The 22,457-nt window shown below is 50.7% G+C and overlaps 1 pseudogene; it reads left to right on the forward strand.

Moving 5' to 3' along the window:
* Positions 1–9: 9 nt before the first annotated feature.
* Positions 10–22,113, forward strand: LOC104676646 (annotated as a pseudogene).
* Positions 22,114–22,457: the final 344 nt, after the last annotated feature.

Here is a 22,457-nt window from a genome sequence, read left to right on the forward strand (position 1 = left end):
CCCAACACTATGAGTGATTCCCGTGGTGACTGCCTGACCTTTCGGGGCCTCGGTAATTTTTTTTTTTTTTTTTTGAGACAGAATCTTGCTCTGTCGCCCAGGCTGGAGTGCAGTGGTGCGATCTCGGCTCACTGCAAGCTCCGCCTCCCGGGTTCACACCATTCTCCTGCCTCAGTCTCCTGGGTAGCTGAGACTACAGGCGCCCGCCACCGTGCCTGGCTAATTTTTTGTATTTTTAGTAGAGACGGGGTTTCACCGTGTTAGCCAGGATGGTCTCGATCTCCTGACCTCGTGATCTGCCCACCTCGTAAGATGTTACATCTCTGGCATATCCAGGACAGTCCTGCCCAAAGAACTCTCCACCCCAAATGCTGGCAGCATCCCTCTCGAGAAACTTCGATGCCTTTAGCCTCCAGAGCACGGGGGATGTTGCCAACCTGCAGCGCACCCGAGCTGTGAGAAGGGAGGCTGGCCTGCGCCTTGTGAACCATGGGGTGGCATCATTGCTGGTTTGTCACACAAAACCCATGTTCAGGGTCATCTTGGGAGAACTGTAGGAGCCCTGGACCCATATGGTGACTGTGTCATTGGTTTGTGTGATGCTTTCTGTCCACTAGCCAGGACTGAACGAGGCTTGGTGATGCACATAGCAAATGGTGGTAAGTTGTTCTCGTCTGATTCTTGAGTTGCCGGAAGTGGGAGCCATGAGGATCAGTCATGTTTGTGGCCCAGTGGGGAGGCCCTTAGGCCTGTGTCTGAGAAACCAGACAAGACACTGAGTCAGAGGAAAGTCGGAGTGGCTTTTGGAGCAAGTATTTATCTCAGGAATTTTTTTTCTCCGTAATATAAATAATATTCTCTCAAGATCTAAGCCAAAAGCAGAGACAAATACTGTGCTCCCCAGGTTGGACTGAGGGGCAGACGAGTGTCAGGAACTTGGCACCTGAGCTGTGCTGGGCTGAGACCCCAGCAGCTGGGGAAATCCAGGCCAGGCTGGGCTGGGTTGGGGATGACATTAGTCCCCAGCAGTGTCCACATGTATGTGGCGACACCAGGCTGGTCCTGGCCTATGGGTGTACCAGGCAGGGGTGCGACCAGTGGAGCAGGTAATACTCAAGTTAGATGGCGGCAGCATTGTGGCTCCATGTCCTTGTTCTGGGAGAAGGGCACGAGTCAGATGGTGGTAGTATTGTGGCTCCAAGTCCTCAGTCTGGGAAGAGGAAGCTAGTCAGACAGCAGCAGCATTGTGGCTCCATGCTATTGCTCTGGAGGAGGATCCTGGCCAAGAACCAGGGTCATGGGGTTTTGGGGCCAGAATTCCAAAGAACAGGGTCAAGCAAGACACTAGACTGCAGATGGGGAAATGGAGGCAGCAGCCTATTCTTGTGCTAGGCTACCATGAGGAGTCAGGGGAAGAGTGGCTTGTTGGGTGCCTGGAAACCCAGAGCTTCACATCTGACGTCGAACACCCCCGCCGGTGCTGGGAATTGGGGCTCCAAATATCTAGCCAGCTGGATTTCGTGAAAAGAGCCCAAACCGTGAGAAGAGCTAAACATGGGTTCACATCCTGGAGGGTGACCTTGGGCAAGTTCTCGCCTTTCTGAGCCCAGTTTCTTCAGTGGAGTGTGTGGGGTCAACTGTTTGAAGGGGCTTCCCAGGGCCTGATGACCTCCCACCCTCTCTCCTTCCCCCTCTCCTTTATCAGCTGGAGATCCAGAGCCTGTCCATGCAGGTCTGCTGGCAGGAGACTCAGCCTCGGGGCTCTTTAAACTTGGACAGCACCTCCCAGGGTGGGAGCTTTGGAGCCTCTGAGCCCTGGAAGACCCCATGGATCATCAGCCTCTCACCTACTTCTGCATGGTCCTGTCTGTCACCCTTTCTCTGAAAGTTCCCCTACCCCAACTCTGAGCTAAGCTCAGGGACCTAGCCTGGGAGCAGCTAGGACAGGCCTGAGTGTGGAGATGGCAGAGATGTCCCTCTATGTGGAGCTGCTGGATGCATTCGCATGGCCATTTACATTTTACTGAGCAGCCTTATTCACATTATTTAAAGTCATCCATTCAATCAGCAGACTTTTTTTGGTATCTACTATGTGCCAGACATGAGAATACAGAGCTGAAGTAGATAGACAAAGTCCCAGATCTCACAGAGCAGACAGATGTGGATACAGAGGCCCGAGAGGCTGCTGCTTCTTCCCTTCCTCTTGATGTGCCTGCTGGGCACCAGGTGCTCACATCTTCTCTCTCCTTTTCTTGACATCTGGTCTGCCTCAGTTTACCTACTGGGACTCACGCCTGTGTAGTCCTTGCCCTTGAATGGCTGTACCCCCAGAGGGTCCTCAGGGTGCATGGCACTGGGAGATAGAGGGCCCACAGCTTTCTCTGAAATCAGGAGGTTGGAAAAGAAGGCAAGAGGCACAGTTTGGCTAATACCCCAGGCTGCCTTCTAGAAAGTTAGCTAACTTTTCCATGTGCTGAGTCTATAGAACTCTGAGGAAATACTCATTCTTTATTCCATTTGTTCTTTCATTGCATAAACCATTATTAAGCCCCTATTGCATTCTAGATACTTCTTTTACATAATTTCATTTATCTTTCCAGAAACCTGACTTAGCATAGGTCTGATTATTTCCATCTCACAATTGAGAACCTGAAGCACAGAGAGGTTAAGTCACTTGCCCAAAGATGCGCTGCTGGGAAGTGGCAGAGCGGGAATTTCAGCTCAGGAATGTCTTTCTGTCAAGCCAAGGCTCTTTCTGTGTCCCCAGGCAGCTTCCTCTGGAAGTATGATGCTCAAGATCATACAGGGAGTATTAATATCACGGGAGTGATGGAGCACTCAGGGAAGGAGCGTGGAATTCTGTCTGGGGCTGGGGAATTGGAGTTGATATTTGACCTGGGTTTTCAAGAGCAAGTGAGAGTTGGCCAGAAGGAAAGAGCAGGGAAAGGAATTTAAGGCAGAGAGGTCAGCATGTGCAAAAGCACAGAGTGGGGAGAAGTGTGCTGTGCCCACATCTGAACCGTGTGACTGGCCTGTCAGCTGTGTGAGGTGCACATGTGGAGGGACAACTCTGCAGAGGTGGTTGGAGCCGGATTGTTGAGGGCAGAAATAGCCACATCTGGCTCACAGGTGGGTCTTGTTTGACTCCAACAGTGGCTTAAAAAATAATCAGTTACCAGTAAGTTTTCAACGGGGGAGGACGTTCGCATGCAAAAATATAGATTTAGTGCTTTCTTTGGAAGATCAGGCAACCCTGGGTTTGCATTTTTGCTTTCCCCCCAGGGGCACATTGTCATACTCTCCACCCAGCCCCTTTATACACTTAATCACCTGCTCAGCTGGTAGAGGCCTTTGTGTTTGAGACTTTGAACTCACTCGCTAGATGAATTTGAGCTTCATCCTCATTAGGGAGTTGAAAGGTTTTCAAGCAAAAGTGACATCTTCAGAAAGCTCCTGCTGGCTATTAAAAGGAGAGAAGCAAGTGGAGGCTGGGTGACCCCTGAAATGACCATCCTTGCTATGTTAGGAACATTTGCTCAGCATTTCTAGGAGCTTCATTCATTCTCTCTCTACTCCTTGTAATAACCCCACAAGTCCAGGCATCAGCCTTATCAGATGAGAGAAGAAGTCCAAATGCAGATGTGATGAAGAAAAGGATTGAAAAATTGGAAAATAAAAAGTAAAATGTTTTGTATAACAAAAGAAATCATTCAGAAGTTTTAAAGACAAGACACAGATGAGGAGGAGTGGTATTTACAACCTACATCCCAGATAAAGAATGATATTCTGAGTACACACAGATCTGCAAATCAGTAAGAAAAGTAAGCATTCAGGAGCTTGGGAACAGGCCTGAGCAGGCAGTGATTAGAAGAGGAAACACAGACGGCCAGAAAGGGCTGAAAGAAGGCCAGCCTCACCTTCTCGGAGATTATCCTGTTAGCATTAGGAAAACACTCATAAAAGCCACATGCAATATCAATTTTAATGGGAAATTTAAAAATTCATGGTGTTTAGCTGGGTGTGGTGGCTCACCCCTGTAATCCCACCACTTTGGGAGGTGAGGCAGGAGGATCACATGAACCTAGGAGTTTGAGACCAGCCTGAGTAACACAGTAAGACCTCATCTCTACAAAAAATACAAAAAGTCGCCAGGTGTGGTGGTTCATGCCTGTAGTCCAGCTACTCAGGAGGCTGAGGCAGGAGAATGGCATAAACCCGGGAGGCGGAGCTTGCAGTGAGCCGAGATCGTGCCACTGCACTCCAGCCTGGGCAACAGAGCGAGACTCCGTCTCAAAAAAAAAAAAAAGTGTAGTCTGTGGTGTTGGTGGGATTGTGGGGGAAGTAGAGGCTGACATCTACAATAAGTGGGTAGAGCTCTCATGGAGGGTAGTTTGACAGTTACCTGTCGATATGGCAAGTGCTGACACTCTTTGACCCAGCCACTCCTTCTCCAAGTATCCACTCTAGAGAAAAACCTATCACAGACACACTATATGAATAAGGGCGTTTGTTGCAGTGTTAATAAAAATTTAAAAAGGAATAAACCGACTGTCTATAGGGGATTGGCCTGAGAACTCAGTCACATTGTGCAGGTAAAAAAACCTCAAAACACATCCGTGAAGAACCTTTCTCCAACCCCTGTCTTCCATCTGCCTAGTCCCGCCCTCTCCCATGGTAGGCAACCACTATCATCCATTTCTAGACTGTCCTTCTAGAAATTTCTTCTATGCCTATAGAAGCAACTGTGAATACATTTCTTCCTTTTTACACAAAGAGTTGTGTACTATCATGCTCTTCTACACTTTGCTGTTTTATCACAAGGTATATTGTACACAATGAAGAGTGATGGGTACCTTCGTATTTTTTAAAGAGCAACATAAAGACATCCCCAGTGCACCCATCCTCCAACTAAAGAAATAGGACGTGTCCCGCACCCAGTGCTGCATGGCTCCCCAAGAAGGCCGTTCCAGTTTATGCTCCCACTTAGGATTTCTGTGAGTTTGCAAAACGGATAAAGACTTGAGATGGCTTAGCTTGTTCAAGGCCCCGAGTGAGCAGGCGGCTTCTGTTTAGCCCCAGGCCTCTGCTCAGTGGGGTAGAGACCACAGCCTGGAGGAGAGGGATGGAGGCAGGTTTTGGGGGGCTGGGTGTGAGGGGTCTGTCATGAGGCCCGTGTCTTGGAGGTCCCTGGATGGATAGTCCTAGAAACTGGGAGCCAACTAGAAGCTTGCTGGGGAATCCCCTGTGTGGGAGGAGTGGGGGGGCCCTTCAAACAACCACTTTTCAACCAAATGAGCAAATGCTTCCCCTCTGTCATCCAGGGACGGTAATTTATTCTAGGGTGAAAAATGAATTATCCCAGGAAGCTTTCCTGCTGGAGACCCTGGAGCCTTAAATTCACTGCTTGCCTTCTGTGCTGACGGAACTGAGCCTCAAGATTTATATCTGGGGGTTTGTAGGCAGCTGGCTCTGGGCCAGCAGGAGTCCCGGAGGGCAGGCGGGTGGGTGCAGCTGTATTTTACAGTGAGGCTGGGCCCCAGGAGGGTGCACATCAGTGGTCTCCAGGGTCCCAGGAGAGGCCACCTACCTTGGGTGAGTGGGGAGGGGCTTGAGCAGAAAGGACCTGTTCTCAGAGACCTCTCTGTTTGGCTCTCCTGGGTAATAGGTAGGGAGACAGTGTCCAGGGAAGGAAAGAGGGTGGCCCAGGGTCCCAGGGGAGGCCAGCGTTCCTCACACCCAAGGAGTCAGACTCTGGCTTGAGTGACTTGCTTTTTGCTGTTCTTTTGTTTCTTCTGATACAAACCAGGCTGAGCCACAGAGCTCACTAAATAACTCTTGACTGAGTGCCAACAGTTTTTTGGGAACAGAGCAGTGACTAAGACCTCGGTGAACTCTGCCCTCCAGGAACTCACAGACACAGCTAGCGGTCTCCCAAGTGGGTGCAGGAGCCATGCCCAGGAGAGTCTCCTGAGGAGGAGGTTGGGAACAAATATGGAGAGCTTCCATTTACATTTATTTTCTCTCACAGTTTAATTTGTTTCTCTTTTTGCGTATGTTGTATAATGTGCATGATATACAAATATAGTAATACACGGATACTTTATGAGTAATATGGATATGTCACTGCAGAAGAATGCACATTTTTTACAGACGGAGTGCAAGATTGAAAAGGTTTGGCCGGGCGCGGTGGCTCAAGCCTGTAATCCCAGCACTTTGGGAGGCCAAGACGGGCGGATCACGAGGTCAGGAGATCGAGACCATCCTGGCTAACACTGTGAAACCCCGTCTCTACTAAAAAATACAAAAAACTAGCCGAGCGAGATGGCGGGCGCCTGTAGTCCCAGCTACTCGGGAGGCTGAGGCAGGAGAATGGTGTAAACCCGGGAGGCAGAGCTTGCAGTGAGCTGAGATCCGGCCACTGCACTCCAGCCCGGGGGACAGAGCGAGACTCCGTCTCAAAAAAAAAAAGAAAGGAAAAGGTTTGAGGAGGAGCCCTGCCTACCTGTTGGGAGTATAGTAGTTGGAAGGACCCTGAGCTGGGGTCTTGGAGGGCAAAGAGCACCTGGCATTTGCTGAGCACCTACCATGTGCTGGGCACAGGCACAGCTCTTTCTGTAGAAGCCGCAATCCTACCAAACAATGGGAGGCAGGGATGGTTAACCCCATTTTGCAGGCGAAAAGATTGAGGCCCAGAAAAAAGAAGGTTTGTTTGTTTGTTTTGTTTTGGGTTTTTTTGGAGATGGCATCTCACTCTGTCACCCACGCTGGAGTGCAGTGGCACAATCTCGGCTCACTGCAACCTCCGCCTCCCAGGTTCAAGCAATTCTCCTGCCTCAGCCTCCCTAGTAGCTGGGACTATAGGCGCCCGCCACCATGCCTGGCTAATTTTTGTATTTTTAGTAGAGACAGGGTTTCACTATGCCACTGTGTTGGCCAGGCTGGTCTCAAACTCCTGACCTCAGGTGATCCACCCACCTCAGCCTAAAAGAGAAGGGTTTTGCTTAACTTAGTGCCTGAGCTAGGATTGGACTCTCGACCCTCCTGTTGGCCAGTTTCATGGTTTCTCCTTTTTCTACATTTCTAATTTTATAAAACCACATAAGATGTTTGTTGGACATTTAAACTAGTTTTAATAATCAAGCACAGCAACATCAATAAACAAAGACAATTGCCGTGCAATGGACCCCCTTCTCCATACAGAACTGATATGGACACATTTCTCTGGCTTCTGGCAATCTTTAAGAAAATAAATCCTCTTAAAATGAAATGACTTTTTCTCAGATTAAGCATGTAATTGTTGTTAAATATAGACTATTTTGAAAATAAAGACCAAGAAGAAAATGAAAATCATCCTCCACCTGCCCCCTCCCCAGGGCCACTCTGGTATATTTCCTTTCAGTCTTTTAACTATCATTTATTTTTTGTTGCTGTCATACCACACACATTATTTTATGTTTTGTTTTTTCTTCACCTGCCTTTACAGGATCAGTATTTCCCTGGATTATTAAAAGCCCCTGAGTTGCAGCATGTGTCCTGGAGTGGTCATTCCAGGCATGGTTTATTTACTTGCTCCCCCATGGTTGGACATCAAGGTTGTCTCAGCACTGGGCTTTTTGTTTTTCTTTTTTTTTGAGACGGAGTCTCCTCTGTCGCCCAGGCTGGAGTGCAGTGGCGCAATCTCGGCTCACTGCAAGCCCCACCTCCCGGGTTTACGCCATTCTCCTGCCTCAGCCTCCTGAGTAGCTGGGACTACAGGCGCCCGCCACCACGCCCGGCTAATTTTTTTGTATTTTTAGTAGAGACGGGGTTTCACTGTGTTAGCCAGGATGGTCTCGATCTCCTGAGCTTGTGATCCGCCCGCCTCGGCCTCCCAAAGTGCTGGGATTACAGGCATGAGCCACTGCGCCCAGTGAGCACTGGGCTTTTTAAATAAGGTTGCAGTAAGACTCACCTTTCCTGGGGCTGCCGTCAGCCTATCATGCAATTCATGTAGGCTTTCCCCCCGCAGATGTTATTTCTTACACTTGTCATTTTTAAGGGCCACATAATCTCCTGGAGTATGGCTATTCCTCATGTTCTAGGCCATTTAGCCCTCTCCACATTCCATGAGGCCTCCCGCTTCCTCTGGGAAGTGCCCCTAACCCCAGGACCTTTGATTCAGGAAACTGGTATTCAGGGGGAGGGCAGGGCTGTTGTCACCATTGCCTGAACCTAAGCATTTGCTGCCTCTCCTGCCTGCCTCCTGGCCCTGGCACCCAGCCCTGCAGGTGGATTCCTTGTTTCTTCTTTCATTCATTCTACAACTGTTTAACTCACACATGCCAGTCACTAAGTGCTGGGGTACAGTAGTGAATAAGACTGAGTGTTTGTCCTTGTGGAGCAGAGAAGATGGACCAGAAACGGGACAAATAAGAGTTCACTGGGGGAAGAAGTGCTGTTTGGAGGACAGGGCAAGGGGATGAATGGTAGAAGTTGATGGGGTAGTCAGGGAGGGCCTTCTAGAGGAGGTGACATTTGTGTGGGGCCCAGCCAAGGGAAGACCTGGAAGAAGAGTGGTTCAGGTGGAGGGGACCACAGGAGCAAAGGCCCTGGGGCAAGAGTGCGCCTGGTGTGTTTGAAGAACGGAGGCCAGTGTGGTTGCCATACCGTGAGAAAGCCGAAGAGTGAAATGGGGTAAGGGCAGAGGGCTCAGCAGGGGTGCCAGGCCGATGGAAGAAATATGGGTTTCTTCTGAGCATCATGGGAAACCTTTGTAGTGCTTTAAGCGGGGGGTGGGGGCGTATGGGGGTGGGGGCATATGGGGGTGGGGAAGTGGGGGGCGCTGATGTGGGTTCTGATTCCTCATTCCTGAGACCTTACATCTGCTGTCCCCCCGACTCTGTCGTCTTTAGGCTGAAGGGACCCTCCATTTCCTCATCTGTAAAATGGAATAAAAATGGTACCTTTCTGCTGGAGAGGTGGTGAGAATTAAATGAGCCAGTGTGACAGTGCCTGGTATGCAGTGGGTGCTTGGTTGAGCTAGCTGTGTATATGCCTCCTGAAGGAAGCTGGGGGGCTGAGGTTTGCTCTCTCTGGTCTCCTTCAAGCCTAGCCTGCCTCCTCCTTGCAGCTCATGCCTGTTTCCTCTGATAGTCACCCTAGGACAAGGTGGCTCTGCACAGCTGCAGTCCCTTTCCCCTCCAGCTGCCTCGGTCCCAGAAGTGGGGGCCCAAGTTGGCCTGTGTCTGCTCTGAACTGTCCTTTATGTGTGAAATGGGCCAATTCTACCTCCCAGAGCTATAGGGAGGCTGTGTGGGCCCCATGGGGGCTCACTAACATCAGGTTCAAAGATATTAAATCACACACCTTTAAAAATATTTTTTGTTGAAATCTCCATAATATGGCCGGGCGTGGTGGTGGTGGCTCATGCCTGTAATCCCAGCACTTTGGGAAGCCGAGGCAGGTGGATCACGAGATCAGGAGTTTCAGACCAGCCTGGTCAGTATGGTGAAACCTGTCTCTACTAAAAATACAAAAATTAGCTGGGCATGGTGGCGGGCGTCTGTAGTCCCAGCTACTCGGGAGACAGGAGAATCGTTTGAACCCAGGAGGCGGAGGTTGCAGTGAGCTGAGATCGTGCCACTGCACTCCAGCCTCGGCAATAGAGCGAGACTCTGTCTCAAACAATAACAACAACAACAACAACAACAACAACAACACAACTCCATAATATTTGTTTGGGGGTGTGTGAGTGCCTTGCCTCAGTCCTGGCCCCACAGGCATCCTGGAAAGAGGTGGCAGGTGGCCTCTTGGGGAAAATCAACAGCAATTGCATTGGATTCTGCACTTCATTTAATGAAAAGACCCTGTAGGGAGGCAGAGGCAGTGAGGCAGTGAGGCAGGAGTGAGGCAGTGAGGCAGGAGTGAGGCAGTGAGGCAGGAGGCAGGAGTGGGCTGCCTCACTATGGGCTGCGGGCAGGAGTGATTCCAGAGGAGATGGATGGGTGCTTCATAAGAGATTCAGATCTAGGCTCACTGATCTGGGATCCTCCTCTGCAGTCTGAGAGGCAGGTGTTCTAGAGCTCCCAACAGCTCTAATTGCTGTGTGAGCCTGGGCAAGTCATGGCCCCTCTCTGGGCTCTGCAGCACCATTGGGCATCCTGGAGCCCCTCCTCTGCCCATAGTCCGTGGTCCCAGCCTGCTGCCCACCTCCCACTGGACATGTGTTTTACAAGGATTTCCACACAGCGAAATCCTCTTCCTTGTAGCCAGCACCTCTTCCCCGAAAGTTGTTTTTCCATGTTACAAAGGAGGAAACTGAGGCTCCAAGAGGTCCACTGATACACACAGAGTCACGCAGCAAGGGGTCATGGGGTCATGTGGCCCCTTCGCAGAGTCAGGAGCCTCCACAGTGGGCTTGAATGACACTCAGGATTTGGATGAATGGTGACCTGATTCTCCACACAGCCCCACGTGGATTCTGTTCTGTTGTGTTTTATTTTCCCTTTCAACACAGAAGGGCCAAGAGAGTTATGGGACCAGCCTGGACCCCACAGAAACTAATGCCAGAGCAAGAATGCAGTCACCTGCTGGTCCAGCTTTTCTCTCTGGCTTGTCACAGAAGTCCCTGGGCCTCCGTGACTTGAGCTGAGCTACTCCCCTCACCTGCTGTGTGACCCTGGGCAAGTGACCTGACCTCTCTGAACCAGAGTGTCTTTGTCTATAAAATGCGGATGGCAACCCACCTTTCAGGGTTGCTGGGAAGATCAGATATTGGCAAGTGGCCTAGGATAGCACTGGCATCCATTTCCTCTTGGAAAAATTCTAATTCTAGGACTGCTGAAACTATGGAGGAAATCTGACTAGAAAGGAGCCCCTCCTTTTCACAAGTTTTGGGCTTTGCTGGTGTGGCCCCTCCCAAGGTGGAAGAGGAGGGAAGGAACTTGGCGTACACTGGTGGTTGCAGATGGCAGGCAGCTAATTTATTTACCTCTTCCTAATAAATATGCATGACACATAAATAAAATATCTCACTTTTACCACTCCACCCGGATCCCGGCAGGCAGTGACAGCAGCGTAGCTTAGAAGCAGGCCTCTGTGAGCATGTGGAGTCTGGCAAGGGGGTTAATGAGCTGATTATTCTTCCTTTAACCTAATTTCTTGCCACACATCCAGCAGTGCTCAGAATTCCCAGTTAGGAGGTGCTGGGCTTTCCCTCCTGGCCTCCCAGCCTCCTAGCCTCCCAGCCTCCTGGCTTCCCAGCTGAGCTCTGGTCAAAGAAGGCGCCAGTAACTTGTGCTCCCCTTGGAGCTGGGCAAGACTGGACTGGACTGCCCTGGGAGGTGGTGGGCCCTGATCAAGGTTGCTGTCAAAAGGGTTCCTGTTCTGGCTGGGGGTTGGACTAGGAGGCTTTCAGGACACCTCTTGAGACATCTCTCGTGATGGTTTCACCACTGAGGTGGGCCTAGGTTTGTAAACTTGCCCTGCATCTGGTTCATGCACTGGCCTCATCACAGGGCTCCCAGCCCCCCAAATCCCCCCCCACCGCCACTGCAGTCAGTCTCTTCTGCTGCTCTTACCCAGCTCATCCACGAGCCAGGAAACGGTTATAAGACAGGGTAAGAATTCATGGAACTGCCACCCCCAGAGCCGAAAGAAAGCTGGAGAGGGGCAGGGGAGCGAGGGCAACCTATGGAGTCAGGAAGACCTGGGTTCCACTCCTGCTCAGTCACTTGCTCTGAGTCTCAGTGTCTTCATCTGGGAAATGAATACATAGTCAGCGTCTACCTAACAGGGTTGTTAAGACTTGTTCACTCATTCACTCAACAAATGTTTACTGGGCAGCTACTATGTGCCAGGCACTGCCTTAGGCCCTCAGGACACAGTGGTGAACACAACAGAGACTAGGACCTTGCCCTGATGGATCTTCAATTCTAATGGGCAAGTCAGTCAAGCACATGTCAACAAATAGATGTACACACTAATTAGGTCATGGAGTGAAAATAAATGAAGCAGAATCAGGGGATAGAGAGGGAGGGAGACTCCTTCTCAGCTGAGATGCTTGGGGAAGACTTTCTGAATGATGAGAAGGAACCAGCCCTGCAAGGAACTGTATGCACAAATACAAAGGTCCTGAGGCGCAAACAAGCTTGACATGTTCAGGGAAGACAAGGGTGGCTGCGGCACAGTGAGGTGAAGTGGCTCTGGACACGAAGCAGATATCTGTTGGCCCTCACTTCCTCTCTTCTCCAGACCTCCTGCTTTAATCCTTCCTGTAATCTAAGAGTGAGGGTCACAGATTCCTAAAACATCCAAGCTAGAAAGACTTGGTGATTTGTGCAAAGACCCCCTTTAGATCCATCCAGATGTGCCTAAATCTTGTGGGTGGCCTCCGGTCTCACCCTGTGCCTACCTTGCAGCTGTATTTAACACTTATAGAAGAAGACAGACAACTCAATAGAAAATTGGGCTAGTGACTTGAGCAGTGATCGAAGCAGCCAGTAAATGCATGAAAAGGTGCTCAATAGCTTCTCACGTGAGGAAAATGGAAATTAAAACCACAGTGGGATACCTGCCAGGAGGGCTGACATTAGAAACTTTGACAATTCCAAGTGTTTGAACATTTGTGTGGAAGTGGAACTGTGAGACTCTCATACCCTGCAGCGGGAGTATAACTGTGGCTTTCCTGAGGAGTTCCTGAGATACGAGGAGCAACGCATCACGCTCCCTGACCGCTATCTCTCTTGTCTCCCCTAGCCTGTCTCCCTGGCAGCACTGCGGCTGAATTCCTTTTCCCATTACTTCTCCCCTGTCTCACAGTCTTTCCTCTGTTGCCCCACTCCTCCGCTTTGCTTCCAAGCTTGCAAACACCAGCATCCAAAACAGAGGCCAGGCCAAACTCTATCAGCTGAGCCACGACTACCTGTTCCTTCTCACGCCTTTCCAAGAAGGCAGTAGCAGGCAGGCAGTGTTAGGTTTTAAGTGGTAGAAACCCAACCCCAACTCGCCCAAGTGAGAAAGAGAACTTCAATGCTCATATCGGCTTCAGGAAGGGCTGTATCCACGGGCTCAAGGGACAACATCAGAGCTTGGTCTTCCCATCCTTCACTTCTCTCTTTCTCTGGGCTATTGGCTTTTCTACCTTCCAGTGGACAAAGAACATGCAGATGGCTCCAGCAAAAGTCCTGGGGCTGTCTCCCATTGGACAGTGTGAGGTCACGTGCTGGCCTCTCAGCCAGTCACTGTGGCCTGGAGAAAGGACTGTTCCGATTGGATAAACCTGGCTTATGCCTATCTTGGAAGCAATGTCAGCCCTGTGAACCACATGGACGGGGGTGTGGGAGGGAGACCCCCCTCTACAGTCAGTCTTACCTGCTGCTCTTACCCAACTTATCCATAAGCCAGGAAATCACACGGACAGGGGATGGGGGAGGGGTCTCCTCAGAGCAAAATCAGGGTGCTGTTACCAAAAGGAGGTCTGAATGCTGGATGGGCAGAAACAGCTGATATCCACTGTGGGAGCCTCAGTTCATTTGGATGAGGAGGGTGGGGCTCCAAGAGTGTATTAGTTAGAGTTCTCCAGAGAAAGAGAACCAATAGATCCATCCACTCATCTGAACATCTATCTATCCACCCATCCGCCCGTCCATCTATCTATCATCTATCTATCCATCCATCTATCATGTCTATCCAGAGAGAGAGAGAGAGAGAGAGAGAGAGAGAGAGAGAGAGAGAGAGAGAGAGAGAGAGAGAGAGAGAGGTTGATTTAAAGGAATTGGCTCATGCAGTTGTGGAGCTGGCAGTCAGTAATCTGCAGGGCAGCCCAGGCAGGCTCAGGCAGGGTCTCTATGTTGCAGCCTTGAAAACAATTCCTTCTTCTTCAGAGAATCTCAGTCTTTGCTCTTAATTTCACTACTGGTTGCGTCAGGCCCACCCACATTGTGGAGGGTAAAATGCTTTACTCAAAAGTCTGTTGATTTAAATGTAATCACATCTAAAAAATACCTTCACAGCCACAACCAGACTGTTTGACCAAACAACTGGGCACTAAAGCCTGGGCAAGTTGTGGGTTTTGGGGTTTCTTGTTTGTTTGTTTGTTTGTTTTTGAGAAAGGATCTCATTCTGTGGCCCAGGCTGGAGTGCATGGAGTACAGCGGTGCAATCTCAGCTCACTGCAGCCTCAAACTCCCGGGCTCAAGTGATCCTCCTGCCTCAGTCTCTCAAGTTGGAATTACAGGCATAGGCCACCACACTCGGCTAATTTTTTTTTTAGTTTTTGTAGAGACAAGGTCTCACTATGTTGCCCAGGGCTGGTCTGGAACTCCTGAGTTCAGGTGATCCTCCCGCCTTGGCTTCCTAAAGTGCTGGGATTACAGGTGTGCACCATCACGTCCAGCCCAGCCTGGCCAAGTTGACACATAAACGAACCATTATGGGGAAGCAAAGGTGCTTATCCAACACCAGGAGGCAATTTAAAGATGTGTGGTCCCTTTCCCACCTGAGGCTGGGAGAAACCACTCAGGGAAGGCAGGAGAGGCCATGGGGTCTTAGCAGAGGGAGAGGGAGGAGAACCTTCTGGGGCCACCAGGACTTGGCACAATGTGGTCTCCATGGACCACTTGTAAATGAGTGTTGGCTTAGCACCTGCTCTAGGTGCTGGAGTGTGGAGGTGACCAGACCCAGCCCCTGCCCCATACGGACCAACATGAAGTCCTGTGTTGGACACAGTAGTTCTCTGAGTACCCTGGCATGCAGTGACTTAGCCATCAGCCTCTATGCTGAAAGGAGAGGCTGCCAGACACTGTCACGAGAGCCACAGAGGGAACCTGTTACCCGTGTGATGGACAGCCTCACCCCACCACCCCACCCCGTGTGGCATCGGGTACAGCCCAGAGGCCAGTCCAGGAATGGCATGGAAGGATGTGAGGTTCTGTCTGCTTCTGCTGCTGCAGAGCTGTGAGCCCTGGGGAGGCTGCTCCTCTCTGCCCTGGTCTCACAGTCAATGCGATACTGGAGAAATCAACATTTGATAAGGGTTGATGGCATACCTTGTGTTCAGCCCAGAGCCAAGCTGAGGGGAATATTTCAGAAACAGAGGCTCGGGGAGGAAGGCCACTTTGCCCCAGGCAGGTGGCAGAGCGGGTTGTGAAGGTGGGAGACTGAACGCCAGCCTGATTGGGCCTGACTCCAGGGCTGTGGCATTCTCACCTTGGTGGGAGACTCTCAGTAGAACCTGCGTTGTTGGGCTGTAGTTGCTGTTTTCAGTACCAACCATAGAAGTTACCACAATGCCTCCCACCTGTGAAGTGCTTTCCCGCCTGACAAAGTTCCTACATGCCCATCCTCCCATCCGATCACATACGAGCCGTGAAAAGTTTGCAAGAAGGTTGTCTCAGGGACATTTAAAAAAAATTAACTTTGTTGAAGTCTAATGTATATACAATAAAACACACTCATTTTTAGTGTACAGTTTAGTACTTTTTGGCAAATGTATACATTTGTGTAGCCACCAACCCAATCAAGGTACAATTAGAACATTCCCACCAGACCTAGGCTACCACTGATCTTCCTGTTGGTATGTATTTGATTTGTGTTTAAGAGTTTCGTATAAACTGAATCACAGCATGGATATCTTTTGTCTCCGGCCTCTTTGGCTCAGCCTGTTTTGAGACGCACCCATGTGGTTGCACGTGTCAGTGCCTTGTTCTTCCAGGGAGTGGGTGTACCTCAGAGCGTTCATCCATCCACTTGTTCGTGGGCATTTGTGTGGGTTCTAGTTTGGGATGCTGTGGATAAAGCTGCCCTAAACACGGATATGCAAGTGTCGTGTGAATATGTGTTTCCTTTCTCTTGGCTAAATACCTAGCAGTGGGATTGCTGGGTTGCATGCTAAGTGTGTATTTAGCTTTTTACAAGAAACTGTTAGGTTCACTTTATTGGAGAGGAAATTGAGGGCCAGAGAGAGAGAAAACAGCTGGCATGGGTCACTACATGTGAAAATAATCCAGCTCAGACCACAGCTCTTCTACCTCACTGTTGACTCACCTGACAAATAAGGGAGGAAAAACCCATTCCTTCATAAATTCTTTTTTTTTTTCTTCTTCTTTTTTTTTCTGAGACGGAGTCTTGCTCTGTCGCCCAGGCTGGAATGCAGTGGCACGATCTCAGCTCACTGCAACCTCTGCCTCCCGGGCTCAAGTGATTCTCCTGTTTCAGCTTCCCGAGTAGCTGGAATTATAGGTGCCTGCCACTACGCCTGGCTGATTTTTGTATTTTTAGTAGAGACGGTGTTTCACCATGTTGGCCAGGCTGGTCTTGAACTCCTGACCTCAAGCGATCCTCCCACCTTGGCCTCCCAACATGCTAGGATTACAGGTGTGAGCCATGGTGCCCAGCCCCTTCATAAATTCTTATTAGCACCCACGTATGTGTCACTTCTCTTAGTCCTCATGACAACCCTATGAGATAAATCATGGTATTATCCCTATTTCCCAGATGAAGAACTGAGGCTCAGAGAGGTGACATGACTTGCCCACGGTCACTAGCTGGAGGTGGTGTAGCTAAGGCTCAGACCCAGGTCTCTGTGCTCTTGGTCTTTGCAGTGCAGCAACTAAAGATGCAGGAAACACAAGACAAGCTCCCCTGGCCCTTGTCGATGACAGTGCTCATCGATCACCACAGTCCTTCCCGAAGGCTCAGCCTCAGAGGCTTTCTTAACGTGGAGCTCCACACCGTGGAGATGGCAGGAAGAGAAGGCCAATGAGAGTCTGCCTCTGCTCAATCTCAGAGTCTAGGTCTGTCCTGCAAAGGAGGACCCCTCACCAGCTTGAAGGCTGAACCAGGGAGACCTTAAGCTCACATCCTCTTCACCCCACAGGCCCTGGGCAAGGATGAGGCCACTGTTCTGTTGCAAGCGAAGCCAGATCTGAGAGGGTTTGCATCATCCTTAGCCAGCCCATTGAGGTAGGGACCATGATGACATCAGGGCAGAGGGGCACTATTTAAGCATCCACTGTGTGCCAGTGCCCTGCTAGATACTTCACAAGTGGGACCCCCACCCGCACATGCACCTAGGGTACATGTGAGCAACTTGACTTAGACCAAGGGATGAGTTGGTTTTACTTGGGCCTGGGGTGTTGTCTGTTGGTCAGTATCTTCCCAGAGGTCATGTCTGCTGGGACACCATCTGGGTGACCTTTTATCTTATTTTGATAAAGCTGTTCTGAGCAATTGAATGAGCAACCCTGAGCTGAGTCCAGAAGGAAAGGACCTTCCAGGTTGAGGCAACTGCCTGGAGGTGGGAATGTCCAGCTTTTGATTGTAGAGGAAGCAGGGCAATGGGGCACACTAGAATGGACACTGTCATTTGACTCCACTGAGTGGCCAGGAGCCAAATCATCACTGCGTGTGTCTCTCTCTGCTTTGTCTCTGTGTCTTCCTGTCTCTGCCTCTCTATCAGCCTCTGTCTTTTGCTGGATCTCTTTCTCTTGGTTGTCTGTCTTCTTTTCTTTTTCTGACTCACATTTTTCGATTTCTCATCAGTTTCCTAAGAAAGAAACATGTACCATTTGTCTCTTATCCAATTCATCATGAACATCACTAGTAAAAATAATCAACACAAAATAAAACTGGCATCAACTAAAACTGTGCACAGTAAAAATAGTTATTGATCTAAAAATTGACAGACGAATCTAATCTCCATGCCAACATTAAATTCTGCCAAAATCTGACGGGAGAGAATTGGAGCCGAAGGAAATAATGGGCAAAAAAGGAACTCCACAGTGGTAGAAGTTGTCTACAACTGGTATAGGAGCTACGAGCAAAGAAATGGATTGGCGAATCAAATCCTCATTACAAACTTTAATTAGGAAAGACTTCATGAAACCTATCTCAACAAAGCAAGACTGAAAGTGGAAAAACTTGAAAGTAGCCTAACTGTGCTTTTTAGAGGATGAATCAATAGTTCAAGTGGTTGATGGGGTTTGTGCAGGACAGGGCTTCCTTACAGTCATCAAAGTCGGTAAAATTCGTACGTTGGTATTTGAGATGTCCTTGCTAACAGTGGGGTCAAAATGGAACCTACGGCCTGAAGAGAAGATGGTGCCCACAAGATTCTTGGCAAATGTTGCACCAGTGAGGCCATGTTTGTTGACTGGCCGGTGTTGCCTCACGGTCAGGCTGTACATGGCAGGAGAGCACCTGTAAAATACGTATCTGATATCATTACTTCCTCTCTATGGTCAGTGGCTCCCCACTGCTGTAAGGATCAAGTTCAAAGTCTTCCCATGGTCCTCCGGCTCAGCGTGGCCCAGCACCAGGCCTCTCACCCTCGCCTCTCCCTGCCTTCCTTGCTCACTGGTCTTTCCATTCTTGGGGAAAAACAAGCCGAATGTGAGGCTGCGTAATGAAGTGGGTTCCAATCCAGCCTCAGTTGCTGATGAGCTGTGTAACCTTGTGCAGGTTTCTTAACCTCTCTGCGGCCCAGTTCTCCATCTGTAGAATGGGACTCACAGCGCCTGCATCCCAGTGCCGTCCTGAGGATGGACGGAGTGAATGCAGGAAAGCTTTGAGAGCCACACCTGCTGCGTGGAAGGCTCAGCCTGTGCTCACTGTCAGCCCACCCCACGCCCTGCCCAGACTCTTCTATCTACCTGGGGTTCCTGGTGTGGCCAATTCCCACGGATCTCCAGACCTTGCCCCCAGCCTCCTGGAGCTGCTCCCTGCTACACCCTCTCACCACACCCGCGATCCACTCACTGCCTTTTATAACACAGCAGTCCTGAGCCCCACAGGGTGGGTCCTCCCATTTCCAGCACTGGCCATGGCTGCCTGCACTTAGCAGGTGATTAACAAATCACCACCTTAGGTGGTGATGGGGTGGGGTCAAGACTCACCTGCCCAAGCCTGTCCTGGCTGATAAGAGGGCACAGCCTCCACGCAGCTGCCATCTTCTGTGACTTCTAACACAGAGCATGGGCTTGAAGCTCCCCTTTTCTCCTGCCCGCCTGCTGGCATGCCCCTCAAGCTCTGGGGAGACAGGGCGGGCCTCAGCAGATGCCCCAGCAGATGCCAGCTGCCTCCCTGATGACAGCCCCTCAGTTGCTTCCTCCCCACCCTTTTGTTAAAGGGCCCAACCTTCAGGGTGGGTTCTCCAGGCTGCCAGCCTCAGCTGTGGGATTCCAGTGACTGGTGACGAACTCCCACCCTTCTGTCTGGAGTCCCTCTGTAAGCCCAGCATGCTCCTATTAAAACGAATATCCCACAGGACAATTCTGTAGAGGACTGGCATCAACTGAGGGTGGCCTGTGGGCCGGCTGCTCTGCTGGGGGCTTGCTGGGTCCCCACCTCAGGTACCACACACCACTCAAAACCAGCAATGGGTAGAGAGGTGGGACCCACCCATTTGAGGCTGGCTTCTGGATTCCTCACCCCATGTGTGCTCAGCAGACGTCTTAGGCCCCAGTGTGGCCCCAGAACCTTGTGAACTGAAATCACGTGGGGGTGGTGTGGGCATATTCAGAACGCTCATCCCAGGCCCCAGCCCAAACATAAGGAATCAGCATTGCAGGCAGTGGCACAGATGCATCTTTTTTCTCCTCTTTTACTTAAAATTATAAAATATACGTGTGAGTTTAACACAGAGGTGCAGCGTAGAGAGTAATGAAAAGTAAACACCCTCATAACCACCCTGGTTGAGAAACAGAACATTGCTATCCCCTTAGAAGATCCCCCCACCCTGCCACATGGGCTCATCTCAAATCGTATCCCCCTTCTGCTCCCCCAGAGGTACCCACCCTCCTGACCTTTTTTGAAAATCATTCTCTGGCTGTTCTTTATGGTGTTATCACCTTATGTGTATCACTGCACAGGGAAGTTTGTTTTCACCTGTTCTTGAATTTTTTATCAATGGAATAATACAGTGTATATTTTTCACTGTCCAGTCCTTTTCATTCAGCATGATGTTTTTGATATTTATCCGTTTTGTTGTATGTTGCGCATTCTTTTTCATTGTTATGTAAACTTCCGTTGTGGGAAGCGAGAGTCAGTGGTCAAGATGAGCTTCCGGGCAGCTGTAGCACTGATGAAAGGCATTAGGGACGGCACCTTGTGCCAGGCATAGCGTTGAAACTTCACTCCAACCAGCTTTCTGGCAGAGGACACGACTGATTTCCCTGATGAGCTGGACATATCCTTCTTTGCCCAGGAAGGTATCCTTCATGAAGAGCTGTCCACATACCTGGACGAAGTTTTTGAGTCCCCATCGGAGGCAGCACTCCAGGACTGGGAGAAGGCACCGGAGCAGGAGGACCTCACAAGCAGGGCCCTGGACCGCAGTGAGCTTGAGCACAGCCACTTATGCTGCTTCTGGAGCGAGGCTAGCGGAAGCAGGAGGGCGCTACAGCCTCCCAGCCCAAAGTGCGGCTCCGACAGGAGGTGGTGAGCACCGTGGGGCCACGGCAGGGCCAGCGCATCGCTGTGCCAGTGTGCAAGTTCTTCGCCCGGGAGAAGCGGCTGTATGGGCTGAGCATGGTGGGACAGCTCACCAGCCGCACCTACCACAAGCACATCGACAGTTCCGTCAGGCGACAGATTGAGGACATGGACAACCACAGGCCCTTCTTCACCTACTGGCTCACCTTCATGCACTCGCTTGTCACCGTTCTAGCCGGGTGCATCTATGGCATCATGCCCGTGGGCTTCTCGCAACATGAAATGGTGGACTCGGTGCTATGGAACCATGGGGTCTATGAGAACATCAAGTACATGCAGCAGGATAATTTCTGGATCGGGCCCAGCTCGGAGGCCCTCATCCACCTGGGCGCCAAGTTTTCGCCCTGCGTGTGCCAGGATCCACAGGTGCACAGCTTCATTTGCTCAGGGTGCGGGCCCGAGTGTGAGAAGCAGTTGGCCTGCTGCGTGCACAATGACAGGTCGGGCTGCCTGCAGACCTCGGAGGAGGAGTGCTCGTCCACGCTGACAGTGTGGGTGACGTGGCCCATCCATCCCAGCGCCCCAGAGCTTGCCAGCCACAAGAGACAGTTTGGCTCTGTCTGCCACCAGGATCCCAGGGTATGTGATGAGCCCTCCCGGGAAGACCCCCATGAATGGCCAGAAGACATCACCAAGTGGCCGATCTGCACCAAAAACAGCGCCAGGAACCACACCAACCTTCTTCACATGGACGGTGTCATCACAGGGTGGTCCTGCTGCGTTGGCACCAAGGGCAAGTATGTGATCACCTCTCGGGAGTACTGCGACTTCATGATGGGCTATTTCCATGAGGAGGCCACGCTCTGCTCTCAGGTGCACTGCATGGATGATGTGTGTGGGCTCCTGCCTTTCCTCAACCCTGAGGTGCCTGACCAGTTCTACCGCCTGTGGCTGTCCCTCTTCCTGCACACCAGGATCCTGCACTGCCTGGTGTCCATGTGCTTCCAAATGACAGTCCTGTAGGACCTGGAGAAGCTGGCAGGGTGACACCACATAGCCATCATCTAGCTGCTGAGTGGTGTCACTGGCAACCTGGCCAGTGCCATCTTCCTGCTGTCCCAAGAAGTGGTGATTCCGGCTGGCTCCCAGTTTGGCATCCTGGCCTGACTCTTCGTGGAGCTCTTCCAGAGCTGGCAGATCCTGGAGTGGCCCTGGCATGCCTTCTTCAAGCTGCTGGCTGTGGTGCTCTTCCTCTTCACCTTTGGGCTGCTGCCCTGGATCGACAACTTTGCCCACACCTCGGGGTTCATCAGTGGCCTCTTCCTCTCCTTCGCCTTCTAGCCCTACATCAGCTTTGGCAAGTTCAATCTGTACCAGAAATGCTGCCAGATCATCATCTTTCAGGTGGTCTTCCTGGGCTTCCTGGCTGGCCTGGTGGTCCTCTTCTACTTCTATCCTGTCCGCTGTGAGCGGTGTGAGTTCCTCACCTGCATCCCCTTCACTGACAAGTTCTTTGAGAAGTACGAACTGGACGCTGAGCTCCACCAAGCTGGCTATGGGCTCCAGGGACCATGCGCTCCAGCAGGCCAGAGCCAGACACGACAACCCTGAGCCTCACAGGCTTACAGGAGTCACCTGCTCCATGTGGGGACTGGCCTGTTTCCTGAAGACAGACCTCTTGTGCCTTGTTCACGTCTGTTGAACCCCTCGTGCTGCCAGGCATTTATTATACTACTTCCTGTGAGAATCTTCTAACTTGTCTCTTGACGACCACCTCATGTGGCCAATAAATGGACTGGGAGCGTTTTAGTAAAAAACAGTTCCATTGTGTGGATGTGCCACCATTGTTATTGATCTCTTCTACTGTGGTTGGACTTTTAGTTTGTTTCAATTTTTGACTTTCATGGAAAATGCTGCTGTGAATACTCTGGTGCCTAAACATGCCTCTGATACCTAAATGCATACATTTCTGTTGCATATATACCGTCAAGTGGAATTGGCACCAGCCCATAGGATATGCATATATTTAACAGCTTTATTGAGATATA

This window comes from Rhinopithecus roxellana, chromosome 1 (genome assembly GCF_007565055.1).
Source record: "Rhinopithecus roxellana isolate Shanxi Qingling chromosome 1, ASM756505v1, whole genome shotgun sequence".
Lineage (NCBI taxonomy): Eukaryota > Metazoa > Chordata > Mammalia > Primates > Cercopithecidae > Rhinopithecus > Rhinopithecus roxellana.